Here is a 23328-nt window from a genome sequence, read left to right on the forward strand (position 1 = left end):
TGATGCCCCCCCAGTATCCCTGACCCACCCCACTTGCACCAACACCCTGAGCCCCGAGAACCATGAGCCTGGCAGAGAGGGAGACCCCTGATAGATTCACCAACATCCCTGCATGACCCTCCAACAGCTCCCAGGGCTCTGAGCAATGGTCATTGCGGGCTCAGCCTCTCCCAGTTTACAGGCTCTGTGTGCCGCCCTATGGCCCCCCTTCTTGGGCGCGTTCCCACCTCTCTACACAACCTTCATCCCCCCATGGTCACCCACCCACACAGTGCCACCAGTGCCAGGCCACAATGACACACACGAGCAGGAGCAGGAACAAAAGGGCCCAACCGACCCCTGCGGCCACTGCAAGAAACAGAGGGGGACACATCAGGATCGCCCAATACCCCGGGGGTCCTGGACTCCCTGGTAACCCCACCTCTGACCTCACCTGTGATCCAGGGTGAGCCAGTTGTCACCTCCAGGGCCAGCTCAGGGCTGAGTGCCCGGAACACACGGACCCCATCATGTCCCACCAGCTGGTTGGTGGCCATGCACTGGTAGGTGCCCGAATGTCCCACATCGACTGCCCTGAGTTCCAGGAGGGGACCCTGGGCCACCGCCTGCCCATTGTGCAGCCAGGTGAAGGTGACAGGGGCTGAGCCCACCTGCATCAAGCAGCGCAGGGTCACGTTGTCTCCTGAGCGCACCAGGTGTGACAGGGGACTGAGGGTGATGGTGGCATTGGCCACGGGCACTGTGGGGACAGAGACAGGGCTGAGGGCACCTGGTGAGGTGGATGGGGGTGCCATGGGTGGGGTCACCCAAGTCTGAGAGTCCCGCTCACAAAGGACACTGACATTCAGGGGGACACTCTCAGCCATGCTGTCCCCGCACTGGCAGTTGCCGCTGCCCTTGTCCCCAGTGTGGTGCAGCTCCAGGTGGGGCCCATGCCAAGTGGTGCCCCTGAGCCCTCCCGGGTACCAGGAAATGGACAAGTGACCTGTCCCTGTGGCCACCGTGCAGCTCAGCACAAGGCTGTGCTGACAGAGACACCCCCGAGGGCAGAACCCCTGCGGGAGGGGTTGACACCAGGGACATTGAGGGACTTGGGGGAAGGTCAGGGAGGGGCAAGGAGATCCCGGTGAGGGAGACAAGAGGAGGTGCAGAGCTGCGGGGGGGGAGGGACTTGGATAGGTACCCCAAGGAAGGATGGGGAGTTTAATGAGGGGACACATGGAGCGGGAGATGGGAGGACCCCAGTGCGGGTATGGAGACCCAGAGAGGGTATGGTGGGACTTGGGGACTGCGGGGAAACAGCAGAGAGGGGTGGGGTTGACTCAGAGATGGGTGAATGGACGCAGTGAGGGATGGGGGGAATGGGGTAGTAATGGAGGTACCCAGGCGGGGCACCCGAGGAGGCAGTGAGGGCTCCCCGTGCCCATACCCACACTCACTGCGCACCGTGACACGGAGCCGGGCGCTGCTCTTCCGCACGGTCCCCCCCTCCGAGCGCACCTCGCAGCTGTAATTCCCTGAGTGGGAGACCCCCACGGCGGGCACCAGCAGCTGTGGGGACCTCTGTGGGCCCCCCAGTACTTGCCCGTCCCGGTAGAACAGGTGCAGGAGGGGGGCTCGGGGCCGCAGGGGGCTGGGGGTGCTGAGGCAGCTGAGAGTCAGGGGGGAACCATTGGTGGGCTCAGAGTTAACTTCCAGCACCGGCGCCATAAAAAGCTCTGGAAAGGAGAGGGGAGGGAGATTTGCAAGCCCGAGTCACTAGGGACAGGCTGTGGGGGGACTGGAGTGACAGTTGTGGAATGCTCACCATGCACTGTCACTGTCACTGATTCTGACTTCTCCCATCCTCGTGATACCGTGGATTTCACCCAGCCCCTGCAGCTGTAGCGGCCGCTGTGTTGCAGCTGCAGAGGGGACAGGGACAGCTCAGTCCCATCACGGAGCTCCTGAAGTTTCTTCTCCTCGTGGTAGAAGGACACTGAGCTGACCGGGTTGTCCCGCCAGCGCCGGCAGCGCAGTGTCACCGCGTCCCCCTCCAGCAGTGTCTGTGCCGGCACCTGCAGCACAAATGGGGCTGTGGGACACGGGGGTCCTGTTACACTGCGGGGACCTGGCGGGACACAATGCCATCGCAACCCCCATATTGGCTCACACACAGCACACCAGGGATCCCCAAATCCACAAACAGGGTCTGCCAGTACTGGGATGCTCTGGGATGCCCCCAGAGTAGGGGACAGGCTCTGGTCACACAGGAGTTGTGTCACCCATGGAGCAGAGCCCACCCAGAGCCCCGGGGTCAATGTTGGTGCCAGGATAGGGACACCCAAACTCCCCTCACCATCTGAGACTGTCACAGGATGGCTGAGCCCAGTGCCGGGTCTCTCACACAAGTAGTTGCCTTTCTCAGTGACAGTGAGGCGGGTGTGTCTCTCCTGCCTCCAGCGCTGCCCGTCCTTGTACCAGGTGGTGACACCAGTGTTCCCCGAGCCCTGGCAGGTCAGTGTCACCTGGTCCCACAGCACCGCCGGCCTCCAGGGGGGCTCCACCAGGAGCTGGGTGGTCTGGGCACCTGCAGGTGACATAGGTCACCAGTCTGCCAGGGCCAGTGTGGGGCTGGGGACAGCGGGGTTGGGCCATGGCATCCCCCGAGGACTCATCAGCGAGGCCAAGGGTCTGGGCTGGAAGGGAGAAGGGACAGGGCTCAGTGAGTGTGGCACCATGGGGACAGTTATGCCACACTCACTGTGGAATGGGCATAGGGGCTGCCCCTGAACTGTCCCCCTGAGGGAATTGGTGTGGCACAGATGTCCCGATGGAGACATTGTGCTAGCACAGGTCTCCCCTGCCAGCCCCATGGCCTCTGTCTCCATGGCCCATCCACATTGTGCTTGTCTTCTTCTCCCTGTCCCTGCATCCCTGCATCCCTGTGTCCCTGTCCCCACAGCTGCCCTAGCCCCAGGATGCCTCTGCCCACATTCCTATCCCTCCAGCCCTGTTCACCCTCTCCTGTCCCCACGGCCACCCCATGACCCCGGTCACTTCATGCTCTGGCTCTTCTGGCATTGGGAACCTCAGGGAACCCTGCAGCTCCCCTGTGCCCCCTCCCCACCACTCTCTGCCTCACCAGCGCCCATCCCCGGGGTACTACCAGTGCGGACTGTGCCCAGGGCACTCACCCCACAGGAGCAGCGCCACCTTCCCGGCCATCCCAGTGTCCCAAACCATGTGCACTGGCTGTCACTCGCTGCTGTGCCCACCGCTCCCCTGGCTGGCGGCTCTTCGGATGAAGGGGAAGGAAGCGAGGTCACATCTCGTCCCCATGTGTAGGTGGCACCTAGTGGGGGCAGGGTGGCCATAAGCTGGTGACAGGCTCTGGGCAGGGTGGGGACATGCTGGGGACAAGGCTGTCTCTGGGTCGGTGGGACATGGGCTTCCCAGGAGCAGGGGGGCTCAGGGGGTTTGGGGAGCCAGGGATGGGTGTCCAGGGGAATGGGAAGTCCAGGGAATGGGTCCATGGGGAATTGGGGTCATGAGGAGGGGGAGTCACGGGGGTTGGGGTGCCATGGGAATGGGGGTCCCCAGGGCTGGGGGGACTCAGGGATGGGAGTCCCAGGGGAAGATGGGCTTCAGGGATTTGGTTTTCATGGTTTTCGTTTGCTAATTTGAGATATTTCAGTTAATGTAATAATTAATGTTGTGGGTTTAGTGTTGGTTAATTATTAGTGCATTTATCAGAAAGTATTTATTTCTTATTTGTTTTGAAATGAGACTAGGAGAAAGGTAAAGTGATTAAAAAGTTTAAAAGGGTATATAGAAAAAATTTTAATTGTAATAAATTTATTAGTAATAAATCCTTCATCGGGGGATTTTTGTTCCAGGGATGGGGTGCAGGGGGAATCGGGGGACCTGGGAGAATTAAGGTCCCAGTAGAAAGGGGGATTTCAGGGGAAGGAATAAATGGGAGAGGGTTCCTTGGGAATGGGGTCCTGGGCCATGGAGATCCTGGGCAATGACAACTCTAGTATGGGGGTCCCAGGGAAGGGGAGAGAGAAGGAATGGGGGTCCCATGGTCAGCTTCCCAGGGGAATGAGTTTGCCAGGGATGGACTGTGACAGGATGTGCATGTGGGTCACAGCTCCTTCCCTGGGTGCCTCAGATTTTGGGAAGACTCAGGGGCTAGAGCTGCCTGCTGGGTTGCCCGTGATTTGGGGGGGCAACAAGAGGGGATTCAGAGGTGCTCTGGGTCTGTGCCAGCACAATCTCCAGGGGAATTTCCCGTTCTTCATTTCCATTTCCTTCCTTTTATCCCTCAATTTCACAACCTCCCAGTTCATGACTTGATGATCCTGGGGAGCTCCTGAGCAGGGAATGAGTTGGGGGAAGCCAGGGTGGGGGAAGCAGGGGTGAGGTGTCGGCAGGGAGGGCTGGGGAGGCTGTGGGGGATGGAGGAGTCAGCTTTCCCCCTGCCTACACTTTCACTTTCTCCTGTAGCAGAAGGAAGAGGCCGTTTGTGCTGAGTGTCACATGGGAGGAGGGTTCTGCCCTGGGGGGGGGCAAATACAGGGGGCTCCTGTCCTGGGGGGATCCTGTCCCAGGGGGGACACATGCTGGACAAGGGGCTCCTGTCCTGGGGGATGGCAGCTCCTGGTGTTTCCAGATTTCTCCATTCTTGCTCGTCCCCTGCAGGATTTGAGCGAGCAAGGGCAGCTGGAGAATGGAGCCCCGGGCAGGAAGGAGCTCCCAAACTCCTGCTCCTTGAAGCCAGTGGCCATCCAAGGGTGGGGCCCAGCCATGGCCCAGCCCCACTGCACAGGGATGGCCATTGCCCTGCCCTGCTCTGGCCAGCCCCAGGTAGTAGCCAGGACCAGAGGGTCCCTCCTGCCCCCTTGGCTTTGATTCTGACAGCTTTAGAGCTGCTGCAGAGGTGAGAATTCTGTGGGGGAAAAAGGCCTGCCTGTGGTTTGTTCAGCCCTGCAAGAAGCACAAACCCCAAAGGGAGCCCAAGCAACGGCTCTGTGAGGGCCTTTGATGGTTTTAAGAGTGGGGCTGGCTGGAAAGGCCCCGTGCAGGGCCTCTGTCATGCAACCAGTCCGGAAATGCAGCAATTGATCACTTTGTCCCTCTCACCAGATGTCATGGTTTAGGCTTGGCACAAAGCTAGTGTTCTTACCAGAATACCTTCTCTCTGGTGTCTGCTGTGAGATGTGACTAGGAATAAGCAAAGCAAGCTCCAGCTTTGAATAAAGAAAACTTTATTAACTAAACTACAACAAAAGAAGAGGGAAAAAACTATAACGGAAAAAAAAAATGTAAACCTTACAAAAGCACTTTCCTCCTCCCCCCCCACCAAATTTCCTAATGCAATACATTCTCCAAAATCACTAACTCCCATTACGGCATCTTCAGTTCATGAAGAGGAGAGTAGTCCTTCTTGCACCATAGGCTTCTCCTGTAAACACGCTGAAACCTCATGTGCTTCCATGTCACTCAGCACCACCTGGAAAGTCCTTTTGCCATGGTGACATCTTCTTTCCATGCCCAGTGCTCTCACCCCTGTGCATGGACTAGAGCTGCTTTTAGGGTTGTCTTTTAAGGATGCCTTGTCTTACTCCAAAAAAAGGCACCGTCTCTCTTTTGGGACATCTGTCCCCACCAATTTTTTTCACCCCCTGGGGCCGAGGGGTACCCACACTGAATCCTCCTGGTTCTGAGGCACTGCCTCCCTCTAAATGCAGTCTCTGTGTCAAAGGAATAAGAATGGTTCAGTCTATGGCTACACAAGAAAAGTCTAGCCAAAAGGCCACTCCGTCATCTCTCCCTACACTCAGCCAGTCTTTTCCACTTCCCTCGGGTCTAGTCTTTGTTACCTCAACTCTTATCTCTCTTCTTATTTAGCTCCAGGAGGATCAGCATTTTTGCAAGGTCTCAATCATGTAAGGAAAGGGTTAAATATTTCATTCTCTCGGAGAGCTCCAGCACTCCCACACTGCCCTGCCGGGCACCTTCTCACCACACTCCTCCCTTCTCCTCCTGGGCCGGCTGCTATCACATTCCGTCGCCGGCTCTCCCTCTCTCTCTCCTGGTGGGGGGGGGCTGGCTGCCCGATGTCTCTTGGTGCTCCTCCACCCTTCCATCCTCAAGGGCCTCCTCACCCCCCCCATCTCTGTCCAGCCCCAGGCCTATCACATGGCTGCCCCTCCCCCGCCCAGCACCAGCAGCTGGACGGGGGAGGGAGATCCGACCTCTTTGCCTCAAAGTCCCAAGAGAGCCTCACAGGGCCGAAGCTCTGCTTTTAACCCCTGTGTGTTCTCGGAGGTGTGTCCAAACCCCACTGGCCACATCAGGTGCCAATATCAAATTCTGAGCACCCATTGGTTTGACCACAGCATCCCAGAATTCCCACTTCTTCCTGGTCAAACCAGCACACCAAGTATTGTAAATACATAGATATATTACTGGATTTTCACAAATGTTAAAATGGAATTTATATCTGTAATGTTAAAGTAACTTTCTTACAAAGATATAGTATTTATTTCTGTTGTTAATTAAGCTTTGTGAAATAGCTGATATAAGGATGCTTGTGTTCAAATGCCTCCTTGGATGGGATAACATCTGATGAGCACAGGATGAGGACACCTGCTACAGATATGCCAACCATCAGCACTCACCGACCGAAGACAGTGTGGACCCAGGCCCACAAATGAAGATGATGATAAGAAACGGCTAAAAGCACAACCAAGGAATAATGCTCTAAAAAGGCGGATCCAAGGATGAGCCATGCTAAACAATTCTTGGAATGTAAATTAGTTTGGGGAAAAAGTTTTCTATGCATAAGTGTGTGGTGGTTTGACCAGGAAGAAGTGGGAATTCTGGGATGCTGTGGTCAAACCAATGGGTGCTCGGATTTTGATATTGGCACCTGGTGTGGCCAGTTGGATTTGGACACACCTCCGAGAACACACAGGGGTTAAAACCAGAGCTTCGGCCCTGGGAGGCTCTCTTGGGACTTTGAGGCAAAGAGGACGGATCGCCCTCCCTCGCCCAGCCACTGCTGCTGGGCGGGGGAGGGGCAGCCATGTGGTAGGCCTGGGCCTGGACAGAGATGGGAGGGGAGGAGGCCCTTGAGGATGGAAGGGTGGAGGAGCCTCAGGAGACATCGGGCAGTACCCCCCCCCAGGAGAGAGAGAGGGAGAGCCAGCGACGGAATGTGATAGCAGCCAGCCCAGGAGGAGAAAGGGGGGGAATGCAGCAAGGGAGGAGGTGCCCGGCCGGAGCAGCAGCGAGTGTGGGCGTGCCGGAGCTCTGGGACAGGCAGAGACTGAATTTTTAACCCCTTTCTTTCATGACTGGGACCTTGCAAAAATGCTGATCCTCCTCAGAGCTGGATAAGAAGAGAGATGAGAGATGAGATAACCATCCCTGGCCCGAAGCACGTGGAGAAGGCTGGCTGAGTGGAGAGAGAGATGATTGGAGTGGCCTTTTGGCTGGACTTTTCTTATGTAGCCATAGACTCAGTTTTATTCCTGTGACACAGAGACTGCACTTAGGGGGAGGCAGTGCCTCAGAACCAGGAGGGTTCATTGTGGGGACCCCTCGGCCCCAGGTGGTTGGAAAAAAATGGGGGGGACAGATGTCCCAAAGCAAAGACTGTGCCTTTTTGGAGTGAGACAAGGCATCCTTAAAAGACAACCCTAAAAGCGACTGTGGTCCATGCACAGTGGTGAGAGCACTGTGGGCATGGAAGGAAGATGTCACAAGCGGCAAAAAGACTTTTTCCAGGGGGTTCCGAGTGACATGGAAGCACACGAGGTTTGAACATGTTTCCAGGGGAAGCCTATGGTGCAAGAAAGACTCCTCTCCTCTTCATGGACTGAAGTTTGAGTATTCTAAAGGGTGGTGCCAGACTGGGCAGTTGGTGATTTGGAGGAATGTATCGGATTGGGAAATTTTGGTGGTGGGAAGGAGGAAAGTGATTTTTGTAAGGTTTTCAATTTTTTATCTGATAGTTTTTTGGGTTTTTTTTTTTCTTTTCTTGTACTTTAGGTAATAAAGTTTTCTTTATGTTTAAGCTGGAGCCTGCTTTGCTTATTCCTGGTCAACTCTCACAGCAGACACCAGGGAGAAGGTATACTCATGGGGGCACTGGCTCTGTGCCAGGCCAAAACCATGACAAAGTGTAGATGAATATGCAACAGGCTGATGTAAGGGAAAAGGTATCTAAGAGGTATCACTGAAAAGAACAGTGTGCTCTTGGCTGAGTGCCAAAATGCACCCGCCCATAACAACCTTTACTCTTTGTTCTATGGTCCTTGCCTCCTATTGTCCTTTTTTAAACTTCAAAAATTTTCACGGGAGAGAGAACATGTTTTTCACATATGGCGAAGATGAGAATTCTGTGGGGGAAAAAGGCCTGCCTGTGGTTTGCTCAGCCCTGCAAGAAGCACAAACCTCAAAGGGAGCCCAAGCAGTGGCTCTGAGGCGGCCTTTGGTGGTTTTCAGAGCAGGACTGACTGGAAACTCCCCTACAAAGGCAGCTGTGGGGGAACCAGTCCTGAAATGCAGCAATTGATCACTTTGTCCTTCTAGGCAAGGGACTGGAAGAGACCTGAAAATCCTGCAAAGACAACAACCATCTGCTCAACAGTCTGACCAGGACCCTCCTCCTCCTTCCTGTCTCAAACCTGCAGCCCTTTAGAACATCCCAAAAAGTATTTTTGGGTTCTGGCTCAGTCTTTAGACAAGAGAGAAAAGGATGGAAATGTCGAGCAGGAGTTTTAACCCGCGGCCGTGGTGGGAAGGGACCCTGTCTGGATTCCAGGTGTTCCCAAAGCTGCTCCATCCCTGCTCTCCTCACCTGCACAGGGCATAGAGAATAGACAGGGCTCTGCCCCACCCCTGCTGCACACCTTCCAGGGTACCGCTCCACTTCCCGGAGCTGTGGGGGCCTTACCCTGGCAACGCTTGGTCCCGACACATCGTGACAGTGGCTTTGGACATGCTGCCACAGTCGATTCAGACACCCTGTGACCGTCCCGGCACGCGCAGCGCGATGGCAGCTGGACCCCTTCCTGGTGCTCCAGGACCACCATTGCTGTCCCCCCTTTCCACAGACCCTACCGCAGGGTCTCTGCTCCCCCCTGTCCCGGGGTCTCCCCTCCACCGTTTCCCTCCCTCCACGCCTGGGGCTCCCCAGTGGGGTCCCGGTCCCTCCATCCCAGCCCCTCCCACCCGCTGCCCCCCGGCCCCTCCGACCGCGCCCCCCGACAGCCCCGGGGCCGACACCGGCAGAGGCTGCCGAGCTCCTGCTGGATGAGATATTCCTGGGGCAGCGCCAGCTGTGCGGGGCCCGGATCCCTCACGCCATCCTTGCCTACAGCACTCGGGCTCCAGCAGCCCCAGGCTGCTCCTTCGGGATGTGCTGATTGCTCCTGGAGCACTGCTGTTTGTCAGGAATGAGCCCGGGAGTATCCAAATCATCCCCAAGGCCTGGGCTGGGACTCCTTTGAGGCTGCGCCTAGACCCTGTGGGGTTTCGGAGACTTATGGGTGTCACTGCTCTGTCTCAAAATCTGGAGGGAGCAGGAATGGCAAGTTGTGTCCCACCATGGCCCAGCCCCCATGGGCCTCACCTGAGCACCCTGCGAAATTCCTGGAACTCCTGCTCTACCTGCAGGGCCAGGTGCTGCTCCTGTGGGCCACCTGCTCCAGCCGCTCCCGCCTCAGCCACAGAATTCCAAAATCCCTGGGAGACGCAGCGGAGCCCTCTGTTTGTGCACTGGGATGCTTTAGAAACACAGCAGACCTTCAGGAATCCCAACAATAATTACAACACCTCCTGAAGGGTCTGCAGCGTCTGGAGCAGAACAGGATCATTGGCCCAAACAGCTCCAATTTAGCCCCATTTTGCCCTCTCAAGGCACAGCTCCCAGCCCTGGCTATCTCTGTGCTCCAGCTGCAGCTGCAGAGCCCTCAGGGCTGTGCCTCTGCTCTCCTCTTCCTGTCCTGCAGCGGCTGTGTCAGAACCAGCAGGGGCCCAGGAGGAGCAGGAAATCCAAATGCACTCTGCAGCCGCCTGAGAAGCCCTGGCAGAGTCAGCACTGAGCACAAGCTTTCCTCAGCATCCCAGGGAAATTCAACATTCCCAGAGCTGCTGTGCCCAGGCTGAAGGAGGAAAAGGGAATGAAAGGCTGTAAAGCAATCAGAAGTGATGTTGTGGACCTGAGACATGTCAGGCGCTGCCTTCCTTCCCTCCGGGATCATAGACAGTGGTTGCGGGTGTTGTGCAGGGCACGTGCCTGACCCCGGGACACTGCTACACTGCCAGTGGGCACTGGGATCCAACCTGCTGCCTTGGCGGCTTCTGCCCGCTGCCGGTGGTGGTGCCGGGACCGATTGGTGCCCAGGAGTTTGCAAAAGGAGCGATTTCCCCTCCTCCCTCCCGTCCGAGGCCGCCATGGCCCCTGAGGGGATGGAGCTGGACCGGGGCGCCCCCTGCTGGCCGGGAGTGCTCCCTGCTGCGCCCCCTGCTGGCTGCGGTTATAACTGCCACAAAAACCAACAGTGCTGAGCAGGAAGGAAAGCTCTGGGTTTGTGTTGTTGGTTCTCTTCAGGTTTATAAATTTCCCAGTAAAGAGCTGTTATTCATTCTCCAACACCTTGGCCTGGAAGACCCATCATTTTTGAAATTAATATAAGTTTTAGGCATGGGTCTTCTTTCCATTCCAGGAAGATTCCCACGTTCCTTGGCAAATATTTCTCATTTAAACGAGTGGTCAAATCCTGGGTTCCAGTGTGGATGGGACAGAGACCTCAACTGAAGACAGGGTCAGGAACTAGGCAACCTCATGCTCTGCCCTTTAAGCTAGTTGGGCCACCAAGCGCCCTCTCCCCAGCTGGCACATGGTGACACAGTGGTCTCCTGGCCACTCAGAAGCTTGCTTTGGCAGAGTGTCACAATGTCCGCAGTGTGCCATGGCTGACAGGCTGATGGACAGATGGGGCCCTGTCTCAGCAAAAGCAAGGTCTGGCCCACCCCTGCCAGACATAGGTGTTCCAAAATGTCTCCAGACATCAAACTTTTCCTGTCTCTGACACCCCACCCTTTGCCATGGTCTGATCCTGACTGCCCTGGAAAAGGGGGAGGCTCTGGAACCCCCACAGGGCCTTTCTGACATCATTGTTGGGCAAACACAGCAGATGAGGGGTTTGGGACAGGGCACAAGAGAATCCAGAGGCTCGTAAATGCCACTTTGGCCATCAGAGCAGTGAAGTTCTGGGACCTGCCAGGTTCCTCCTGGTGGAGGAATCGTGCCAGAGGCAACCTCTGGGGTTTGTTCCTTGTTGGGTGCTTTCCCTGGAAATTGTTCCTTTTGTGACCCTTTGAATTCTGAATCTTGAGAACTGAGAAGTATTGGTTCAACAACCAGGCGGGACCCTCCTCCTTCCTGAGCCAAACAGGGCAGAGCTAAACAAACAAAAACCGTTTCTTCTGGTTTAATCAAAAAGCTGATATTTGGGTCCAGTAAAAGGGACAAGGGTCCTGTGCCTCCTGGTAGCAGAGGAGGAAATGAGGAGCCCCTGGGGGTACTGGGAGCACTGGGAGCACTTGAACAGGGAGCCTGGCAGCCCCACATGGGAGCCCCCACTCATGGCCACTCCCTGGGCATGATGGGCACCCATGGGAGCTGGGGATGCCCTTGGACAGGGACCCCAGTGCCCCCTGTGCCCTCAGTGTCACAGCACGTTCTCGCAGATTTCACTGGTGTCCTGCTGCCTCCTGTGGGGTCCTGGCAGCTCTGCGTAGGTCACCTGGGGGGATGTGGCACAGGGGGCCCCTGTGAGAGATGCCGGTTGTGGGACCTGGATTGTGGGTGACACCCATGGGTGATGTCCCCCGTGTCCCATCTGTACTCACCACCTGCCTTCTTGGTGCTCACGACATCACTGTACAGCACCTCCACCACCTCTGGGGGGGCCGCGGGCTCTGGGGGAGGCCTGCAGGGATAAATGGGCGTCTGTGGGCATGGGAGGGTTTTGTTGTGGGGGTAAAATGGAGGTTCAAACCTGGAGTCCTTCACTCACCTTTCTTGCTGTTTCCTGAGGGCTGCAAAAGAAAAGCATGAGGGGTGACTCTGGGGTTCTCAGGGCTTCTGAACACCATCGGGACCCCTGACTGTCCCTGGGACCCTCAAGCATCTTTGAAAGTCCCAAAATACCTTAAACCAACCTTTCAAACCACTGAGACCTCAGAGTCCCAAGAACTCCCCCAAAACCCCTGACAGAACCCCCAACTTCCCTGCACAACCCCACACAACCTCCCCAAATCACCCAGGACCCCAAGCTTAGGTCTCTACAGGCTCAGTTTCTCCCAAGTCAGGAGCTGTTGGTGACACTCTATGGCTCCCATACCCTGGGGGGTCTTCACCCCAATCCCTGGGAACCCCATCCCCCCGCATTGTGACCCACCACAGCAGTGCCACTGGTAGCAGCCCCCGATGACAGCCAGGAGCAGGAGCAGGAACAGCAGGGACCCACTGAGCCCTACAGCCACTGCTGGGGACAGAGAGGGACACATTGGTGTCACCCAGAAGCCCAGGGGTCCTGCACCCCCCGTGTGACCCAGTGTGACCCCACCTGTGTCCCTGTTTCTATGCCCTGTCACAGCCAGGGCCAGCTCTGGGCTGAGTGCCCGGAACACGCGGTGCCCGTCCTGTCCCAGCTGGTTGGTGGCCACGCACTGGTAGGTGCCCGAATGTCCCACATCAACAGCTCCAAGCTCCAGAAGGGGACCCCGGGCCACCTCCTGCCCGTTGTGCAGCCAGGTGAAGGTGACAGGGGCTGAGCCCACCTGCACTGAGCAGCGCAGGGTCATGGGGTCACCAGCATGTTCCTGGTGTGACAGGGGACCAGGGGTGATGGTGGCATTGGTCACGGGCACTGCAGGGACAGAGACAGGGCTGGCACTGGGCAGGTGGGATGGGGGTGCCATGGGAGGGGTCACCCCCAGTCCAAGGGTCCTGCTTGCCCAGGATGGTGACATTCAGGGGGTCACTCTCAGCCACGCTGTCCCTGTCGCTGACCCGGCACCGGTACTGGCCGCCGTCATTGTCCCCAGCATGGCACAGCTCCAGGCCTGTTCCCAGCAGTGCCCCCAAGCCCTCCCGGTGCCAGGAGAAGGACAGGGGACCCACAGCCACCACGTAGCTCAGGACCAGTCAGTCCCTGCATGCCACCTGTCCCCTGGGGGCTGCACTGACAGGGACACCCCCAAGGGTGGGACCCCTTGGATGGGGGGACACCAGGGAACAGTGAGAGACCCGTGGTGGGGAGGGATGGGAGAGGGGAAGTGGGACCCCAGTGAGGAAAAGGAGGCACAGAGATAGGAGGGGGGCTTGGAACGGGACCCCAAGGAATGATGGAGGCCTGGAGAGGAAGATGGGGAGACACCAGGAAGAGTATGTAAAACCAGGGAGGGAATGGTGAGACTTGAGGACCCTGGAGGGAGATCAGAGAGGGCTGAGGTTGAATCAGGGACAGATGAAGGGATCCCAGTGAGGAATGGGGGGACACAGAGGGTGGCCCCAGCAGGAATGAGGGGATGTGGAAAAAGATTAGCAGAAAGATGGGGGTACCCACATAGGGCTGGCGGATCTGGTGAGGTACCCAGGAAAGGATAGGGGACCCGGGTAGTTATGGGGATCCCCAGACGGGGCAGCCTGAGCAAGCTGTGGGGGCTCCCCGTGTCCATCTCCACACTCACTGCACACCGTGACGCGGAGCCTGTTGCTGCTCTTCCGCACGGCCCCCCCCTCGGATTGCACGTCACAGCTGTAATTCCCCGAGTGCGACACACCCACGGTGGGCACCAGCAGCTGCGGGGACCCCTGCGGGCCCCCCACCACCTGCCTGTCCCAGTAGAACACGTGCAGGAGGGGGGCTCGGGGCCGCAGGGGGCTGGGGGTGCTGAGGCAGCTGAGAGTCAGGGGGGATCCCACAATAAGATAAGGGGGACCCTCCAGCACCGGCACTGAGAAGAGCTCTGGGAAGGAGAGGGGAGGGAGATTTGTGAGCCTGAATCCCTGGGGAGGGACTGTGAGGGTGTCAGGGTGGTGGCTGTGGGATGCTCACCGTGCACTGTCACTGTCACTGAAGCCGAGTGCGCCCACAGTGCCACCTTGGAGTCCACCCGGCCCCTGCAGCTGTAGCGGCCGCTGTGGTTCAGCTGCAGAGGGGACAGGGACAACTCGGTCCCACTGAGGGACCTCTCCACCTCCTTGTCCCCATGGTAGAATTGCACCCCAGTGACCGACATATTCTCCCAGCGCCGGCAGCGCAGTGTCACCGTGTCCCCCTCCAGCAGCTCCTGTGCCGGCACCTGCAGCACCAGTCGGGCTGTGGAACATGGGAGTCTTAGGACACCTATTTTCTCATTTCTCAGGCATTCAATTTCTCAGGCATTCAATTTTCTCAAGGACCCTCGAACTGGAACACATCCAGTGCAGCAGGGTTCCCTGAATCCAGAACTGGGATCCCTCCACTCTGAGATGCTCTGGGATATCCCCGTGTACAGGGATGGGCTCTGGTCACACCAGGAGGGGACCCATGGAGCAGAGCACACCCAGAGACCTTGAGGTCCCTGCAGGAGCGAGGCTGGAGACAACCAAACCCCTCTCACCATTTGAGACTTTCATGGGGGGGCTGAGCCCGGTGCCAGGTCTGTCACACGTGTAGGTGCCACTCTCGGTGACAGTGAAGTGGTCTGGTCCCTGCTGCCCCCAGCGCTGCCCATCCTTGTACCAGATGGTGGCACGGGCAGTCCCCAAGCCCTGGCAGGTCAATGTCACCCGGTCCCACAGCACCGCTGGCCTCCAGGGGGGTTCCACCAGGAGCTGGGTGGTCTGGGCACCTGTGGGTGACAGGGGACACCAGCCTGCCAGGGACAATGTGGGGCTGGGGACAGCGGGGTGGGGCCATGGCATCCCCCGAGGACTCACCAGTGAGGCCGAGGGTCTGGGCTGGAAGGGAGAAGGGACAGGGCTGGATGAGGGTGGCATCACAGGGACATTGAAAGTGAGGGACTGGGTGTGGGGGCTGTCCATAAACTGTCATAGTGTGGCAAGGACCCCTTGGGGACAGAGACACACTGGCTAGCCCTTGCACAGTTAGGATATGGGGACACACTGGACACCCAGAAATGGAAACTCAGTAGTGGTAGCAGTGGTCACCCCCACCAGCCCCAAGATAGTTCCCCAAATCCCTGTCCCCCCGTTATTGTCCCCCCTCTCCTGTCTCCACAGCCCTGGTCACCTCATGCTCTGGCTCTGCGGCCTTTTGGGACCTCAGGGGACCCTGCAGCCCCCTTATGCCCCCTCCCCACCAGTCTCTGCCTCACCAGGGCCCATCCCCAGGGTGTCAGGCCCGTGCCCAGGGCACTCACCCCACAGGAGCAGTGCCATCTTCCGGGCCATCCCGGTGTCCCCAGCCATGTGCACTGGCTGTCACTCGCTGCTGTGGCCACCGCTCCCCTGGCTGGCGGCTCTTCGGATGAAGGGGAAGGAAGCGAGGTCACGTCCGTCCCCACATGTAGGTGGCCCTTGGGGGGGGGGGCAGGCTGGGGACAGGATGGGGGCAGGGTGGGGACCTTGTGGGACATGGGGGTGATGGTTGGACATGGTGGGGACAGAATTTGGAGCCTGAGGTGGTGTAGGGAGCCAGAAATAGGTGTCCAGAGGAATGGTGTAACCAGGGATGGGGTCCCATGGGAATGGGGGTCCCAGTGGATGGATGGACTCAGACTTGGGAATGAGGGTGCCAGAACAACATAGCCTCCAGGGATTTGTGATCATGGGATGGGGGCCAAGGGATGGAGGTGCTAGGGGAAAGGGGAACCCTGTGAGAATGGGGGCCCTGGTGGAATCAATGTCCCCAAGGGAATGGGGCTCCCAGGGACTGGAATTACCAGGATGGGGTTCTTTGGGGTAGGAGATCATGAGGAACTGCAGTCCAGGGAAGGGGTTCTAGGGAAGGAGGGACAAAAGGAAATCAGATTCCCATGATTGGGGTCCCAACTGAATAGGGGTGCCAGGGATGGGCAGTGGCTGGGGGGGCATGGGGGTCACAGCTCCTTCCCTGGATGCCTCAGTTTTTGGGGTGACCCGTGGCCAGGTGCTGCCCCCTTGGGATGCTCATTCCTTGTGCAGGTATCACATGGGGGTCCTGGGTAGCTCTGCTTCTGTGCCCTACCCTGCCCTTGAATTTTTCTTTCTTTATTTCTGTTTTCTTCCTTATTTTCCTCACTTTTATGCCATGTCCCCTGAACCCCAGTTCCTGGCTCAGCAATCCCAGGAAGCACCTGAGCCGGGAACGCATTGGAGGGAGCCAGGGGAGGGGGATAATTGGGAGCAAAGATTGCAGGGAAGGATGGGGAGGCTGTGGGGGATGGAGGTGTTGGGCTGCGCCCCCTCAACACTTTCACTTTCTTTTTCCTAGACAAAAAGGAAGAGGCTGTTTGTGCTGAGAGTCAGAGGGCAAAGGGAGGCAGTGTCTGTCCTGGGAGGGCACATCCGGGAGGGCCCTGCTCTGTGAGGTCCCTGTTGTGGGGATGACCTGGGGGAAACCAGTCAAGGGAGTGACACAACCTGGCATGGGGTGTCCTGTTCCTGGTGTGGCAGTTCCAGAAATGTCCCTGCACATTCCTGGCTGGGTGCCTGTCCCAGGGGTGGCACATCCTGGGGACCCTTGTCAATGCAAAGATGGGGCCCAGCCATGGCCCAGCCCCACTGCACAGGGATGGCCATTGCCCAGCCCTGCTCTGCCCAGCCCCAGGTGGCAGCCAGCACCTGAGGGTCCCCCCTGGCCCCTTGGCTTTGATTCTGGCAGCTTTAGAGCTGCTGCAGAGGTGAGAATTCTGTGGTAGACAAAGGCCTGCCTGTGGTTTGCTCAGCCCTGCAAGAAGCACAAAACCCAAATAGAGATCAAACAAGATCTGTGAGGGCCTTTGATGGTTGTCAGAGCAGGACTGGCTGGAAACACTCATGCAAGGGCAGCTGTGTGGCAACCAGTCCAGAAATGTGGCAATTGATCATTTTTTCCCTCTCAGCAAGGGACTGAGAGAGCCCCAGAGCTACTGCAAAGACAACAACAATCTGCTCAACAACCTGACCTGGACCCTCCTTCTTGAAGAAAACCTGCAGCCCTTTGGGACCTCCAAGAAAGAATGTTTGCATTCTGGATGTGCACACCAGCAGAGAGGAGAAAGTGTGGAAATATTGAGCAGGGGTTGCACACGAGGAGCTGGGGAACAGTCGTGTCACAGCAGGAGCAGGCAGTGTCCAGGCAAGGGGAATTCAGGGCAGGCTGGAGTGGATTTACCAGGGAATCTGACCCTGAGGCACACAGGGGCATTTCCACAGATTCCTGTACACTGTCCCAAGAATGGGCAGAGCTTCTCCCCTTTTGTCAGCTGAATCCATGGGAAGTCATTCAAGTTTCAGGGTGGGAATGAGATAAACTGGGATAATTCCTAAATACAGCTCAACAAAAGGCTTCCTTAAGGGCTGGGTTACTGCCAAGCAGGCAGGGAACAATCCCGTGGTGCTGTTGGATACTCAGGGAGATTCCACGCACTCTGTGGTATCCACAAGCAAATGCTGCTGTTGGATGCAGCAAGGGGCTCCTACAGGGAGAAAAAAAAATCTCATTTCTTTGTGATTTGTTTGTGTTTTCATTGTGAGTGACTTGTTGGGAAAGCAATGATTCAAAATATTCTATAAACCAGCTAATTTTTTACCTTGTGAGTTTGATTTATTTTGTATTGGGAAAATAATGGTATGGGAAAAGATTCTTGCCTTTATTCTACGGATGTGTAATTTTGTCTCAGCCAAATGGTCAGCACATGTTTGCTGAGGTCGCTGAGCCACGAAATGGGAGTGACAGGAAAAAGCCCAGGAATGTGTGGGGCAGAGATTGAGAACCTCCCAGGACAACCTTTGGTTGCCCCCCTGGCCATGATCACTGTGGGGAATGTGCTGGGTTCTGAGTCACCCCAAAATCTGAGGCAATCCCGGAAGCAGCTTTGATCCCTGTGCCCACCCAGACATTGCCCATCCCTGGCACCCCCATTCTCCTGGGAACCCAACCATGGGATCCCCATTGCCTTGGTCTCTTGTCCCTGAAGACCCCTTCCCTAGACTGCAGTTCCTCACAATCTCCTACCCCAAAGAACCCCATCCTGGTAATTCCAGTCCCTGGGAGCCTCATTCCCTTGGGCACATTGACTCCACCAGGGCCCCCATTCTCACAGGGTTATCCTTTCCCCTGGCACCCCCATTCCTTGGTCCCCATCCCATGATCACAAATCCCATGCGCTACTTCTTCCCCCAGAACCCCTGTTCCTGAGGATCTCCTTTTCCCTCTGAACCCCAAACCCTGGTACCCACATGCCATGACCCCAAATCCCTAGGAAACATGTTTCCACACCACCTCCAGCCCTGGAAACACCCAGGCATGGAGACCCAATTCCCCTGGCGCCCTATTCTCCTGGACACCCATCCTTGGTTCCCCACATCCACTGAGCCCCCCACTCCTGGCAACACCATCCCCCATAATGTCCTCAGACTACGCAGCATGGTCCCCGCCGTGTCCCCAGCCTGTCCCCACTCTGCCCCCACCAAGGGCCACCTACACATAAGGTTGAGATGTGACCTCCATACCTTCCCCTTCATCCGAAGAGCCGCCAGCCAGGGGAGTGGTGGCCACAGCAGGGAGTGACAGCCAGTGCACATGGCTGGGGACACCGGGATGGCCGGGAAGGTGGCGCTGCTCCTGTGGGGTGAGTGCCCCAGGCACAGGCATGATACCCCAGGTATAGGGAGGGGAGGGGAACAGGGGGCCTATGGGGTGCCTTGCAGTCCCCAAAGCCAGCAGTGCCAGTCCATGTTACACACAGACCTGGGTGGAACTAGGGATATAGGGTGCCTTTGGGGACAGGAACAGCGAGGAAGGAATTTGGGGATGGGGATGGGGGGACAGGAATGTGGGGACTGGCACCTTTGGGCTCAGGCAGCTCCGGGGTTAGGGACAAGGGAACTGGGATGCAGGGACAGAAGGGGACAAGAACAGTGAGGATGTGGCCATGGGAATGGGATCATGGGGATGGGATCATGAGCTGGTGGGGGTGACCTGGGCCAGCATGGGATGTGTCTGTGGAGTCCTTGTGCCCAGGGTGTCCACAGTGTCCCCATGTTCTGCCTCAGTCCAGGGTGGCCTCAGTGTCCCTGTTCCCAAGATGTCTGTGCCACAGGGATGTGGGGCACAGGTTGTTGTGACACATGCATGTCCCCCTCCACTCAAAATTGTTTGGAAACCACCCACACACACTTTCCCGCAAGAAATGCTGTCCCCATGGTGCCATCCCCACTGAGCCTTGTCCCTTCTCCCTTCCAGCCCAGACCCTCGGCCTCGCTGGTGAGTCCTCAGGGGATGCCATGGCCCGACCTCGCTGTCCCCAGCCCCACATTGGGCTTGGCAGGCTGGTGTCCCCTGTCACCCACAGGTGCCCAGACCACCCAGCTCCTGGTGGAGCCCCCCTGGAGGCCGGCAGTGCTACGGGACTGGGTGACACTGCCCTGCCAGGGCTTGGGGACTGCCAAAGCCATCACCTGGTACAAGGATGGGCGGCGCTGGGGGCAGCAGGGACAGGACCACGTCACTGTCAGCCAGAGTGGCACCTACAGGTGTGACAGTCCCGGCACTGGGCTCAGCCCACCTGTGAACTTCTTAGACGGTGAGTAGGGTTTGGGTGTCTCCAGCCTGGCACCCACAGAGACCTCAAGGGCTCTGGGTGTGCTCTGCTCCATGGGTCACCTCCTGTGTGACCAGAGCCTGTCCCCTGCTCTGGGGACATCCCAGGCCATCCCAGAGTTGGGTAAAATATGTGGTAATTAGGAACCCCTGATGCACTGGTTATGACACAATAGGGAGATCCCAGTGCCATCAGGTCTGAGAGGCCCTCTCTGTCCCCCAGACTGCCTGGTGCTACAGGTGCCAGCACGGGCACTACTGGAGGGGGATACGGTGACACTGCGCTGCCGGGGTCAATGGAACAACCCGGTCACCTCAGTGTCTTTCTACCGTGAGGGGAAGGAACTGGAAGGGCTCCACAATGGGACTGAGCTGTCCCTCTCCCCTCTGCAGCTGAACCACGGTGGCCGATAAAACTGCAAGGGCCAGGTGGGATATTTGGAGTGGGAGGAGTCCGCACCGGTGACAGGGACAGTGCATGGTGAGCATCCCAGATCATCCCAGTGTGGGGGAACCCATGTTGGAATTGGACATCCCTGGTGCTCTGAGTGTGATCCCATGGGGGGATCCCCATGAAAATGGGACCCCCGGTGTGACAGGACCCCCGTGTCTGGCAGCCCGGTTGGTTCTGCAGGTGTCGTCGTGAGAGCTGCTGAAGGGGTGTACAGTGACACCGGCGCTGGCGGGACATGCCGGTCACTGGAGTGCAATTCTACCACTGGGACAAGGAGGTGGGGAGGTCCCTCAATGGGATGGAGCTGTCACTGTCCCCCCTGCAGCTGCACCACAGTGGCCCCCACAGTTGCAGGGGCTGGGTGGACTCCAAAGTGTCACCGTGGGCACAGTCGGCACCAGTGACAGTGACAGTGCGTGGTGAGCACCCCCACGGCTGCAACTTCAATCTTCTGACACCCCCAAAGCCACTTCCCAATGGACTCAGAGTCACAGTCCTCACCTCCCCTCTCCTTCCCTGAGCTCTTCATGGTCCCAGCGCTGGGGGGGGCCTCCCAGCCCACTGAGGGGTCCCCCCTGACTCTCAGCTGCCTCAGTACCCCCAGCCCCCTGCGGCCCCAAGCCCCCCTCCTGCATGTGTTCTATAGGGACAGGAAGGTGATGGGGGGCCTGCAGGGATCCCTGCAGCTGCTGGTGCCCACCGTGGGGGTCTCCCACTATGGGAATTACAGCTGCCATGTGCACTCCAAGGGTGGGGCCATGCAGAAGAGCAGCGCCCGGCTCCACGTCACTGTGCACAGTGAGTGCGGGGATGGGCATGGGGAGCCCCCAGAGATGCCTCGGGTTCCATGGCTGGGGACGTCCATGATCCCCTTTCTTGTGTGCCCCCACCTTTGCCTCAGTCCCCTCACCCATCCCTGATGTGACCCTATCCCCAACATTCCCCATCACCCCCCTCCCCATTGTCCCTATCCCCCCTCACTGGCTGCCAACCTCTCCCTATGGCCTCAACCCTGTCTGTGTCCCCACAGTGCCCGTGGCCAATGCCACCATCACCCCTGGTCCCCTGTCACACCAGGTGCACCCAGGTGACAATGTGACCCTGCGCTGCTCGGTGCAGGTGGGCTCAGCCCCTGTCACCTTCACCTGGCTGCACAACGGGCAGGAGGTGGCCCAGAGTCCCCTCCTGGAGCTCAGGGACATCGATGTGGGACATTTGGGAACCTACCAGTGCGTGGCCACCAACCAGCTGGGACAGGACGGGCACCGCGTGTTCCGGGCACTCAGCCCTGAGCTGGAATTGACGGTGAAAACACAGTGTTACAGGGAGACAGGTGGATCACACAAGGTCACCAGGAATGCAGGACCCATGGGGGAATGGGGGACACATCAGAGTCTGTTTCTTGCAGTGGCCGCAGGGGTCAGTGGGGCCCTCTTCATCCTGCTCCTGCTTGTGGGTGTCATTGTGGCCTGGTACCAGTGGCACCGTGTGGGTGGGTGACAATGGGGGGACAGGGCTCCCAGGGAGCTGTAGAGGCCCCCAGAGTTGGGGAACGATAGGGCAGCACCCACAGCCCCAGAGATGTGACCTTGCCTGGGGGTCCTGAAAGGTTTGGGGGGACACTGGAGGGTCCTGCAGGGATGTTGGGGGTTCTTTCAGGGGCCCTGGGCATGTCTGGGGGTCTCTGTCCCATCCGGGCTTTGGGTTCTCGAGGCTGAGTTTGTCGGGGGCGCTGGGGAGGTTCATGAATTCTTGAGGGCTTCAGAGAAGCTTGGGGGTCCTGTGAGAAATCGAGGGTCCCATGGGAGTTTGGGAATCCTGAGAGGATTTAGAGCCCTGGGGACCCCACAGTCACCCCGCCCCTCTTTCCTCTGCAGCTGCCAGGAAGCAGCAGGAAAGGTGAGTGGGGGGATCAAACCACACTCTCTTTTTTATATCCCAATCTCCCAAACCCTCCCATTCCCTTCCCCACATCCCCTGTGTTCCCTCAGGGCCCCCCCAGATCCCCTGACCCCCCCAGAGGAGGGGGAGGTGCTGTACACACACATCATAGTCACCAAGAGGGCAGGGGTTGAGTACAGGGGGGACACAAGCAGTGGGACACGTCACCCACGAGTGTCCCCCACCCAGATCCCACAGCCCGTGTCTCTCGCAGCGTCCCCCCATGCCACCACCCTCCAGGATCCCCAGGTGACTTACGCAGAGCTGTGGGGACCCCAGGGGCGACTGCAGGAACCCAGTGACATCTATGGGAATGTGCTGTGACACTGGGGGGAACTGGGGGGCACTGGGGGTCCCCACCCATGGGCACACACTCATGTGTGTGCTGTCAGAATAAACTGCCCCTACCACTCCCCATGGAGGCACAAAGATCCCAACAGCAATGAGAGAGAATAAAACCAACAGCAACAGCTACCTTGTTGAGAGTATAGATTGTCACACAAGGAACGATTTTCAGGGAAAGCCACTAAAAAGGAACAAATCCCAGACACTGTCCCCAGCATGTTTCCTCCACAAGAGGAACCTGGCAAGGCCCTGGACCTTCCTTGCTCTGATTGGCAAAGTGGCCTTCAGGAGGCTCTGGATTCTCTTGTCCCAAATACCTCCTCTGCCCTGTTTCCCACAAGATGATGGCACAAAGGCGCTGTTGGTGTTGATGAGACTCTGCCTTTAACAGGGCAGTTGGGATCAGGCCATGGCACAGGTTGGGTTGTCAGAGACAGGAAAAGTTTAATATCTGGAGACATTTTGCAACACCTGTGTGTGGCAGGGGTGGGCCAGTCCCTGCTTTTGGCGAGAGAGGGCCCTCTCTGTCCACCAGTCTGTCAGCCATGGCACACTGGGGCCAGTGTGCCCTCTGACAAAGCCATCTCCTGAGCAATCACATGACCAGAAGTGCCATTTGGTTAAAGGGCCCTTGGTGGCCCAGCTGACTTAAAAGGTGGCCAAGTCCCTGACCATGCCTGCTCTAAAGGTGTCTGTCCCATCCAGTCTGGAAGTAAGGATTTGACAACTAATTTAAATGAAAAATAGCTTCAAAGGAAATTGGAAGCATTCCTGGAATAGAAAGAAAAC

At 57.8% G+C, this 23328-nt stretch overlaps 1 pseudogene; it reads right to left on the reverse strand.

Annotated features, from left to right (window-relative positions):
- Positions 1-23328, reverse strand: part of LOC134429061 (Fc receptor-like protein 2) — a 69262-nt pseudogene that overhangs the window by 13758 nt on the left and 32176 nt on the right.

The sequence above is a fragment of the Melospiza melodia genome, chromosome 25 (assembly GCF_035770615.1).
Source record: "Melospiza melodia melodia isolate bMelMel2 chromosome 25, bMelMel2.pri, whole genome shotgun sequence".
In the NCBI taxonomy this organism is placed as follows: domain Eukaryota; kingdom Metazoa; phylum Chordata; class Aves; order Passeriformes; family Passerellidae; genus Melospiza; species Melospiza melodia.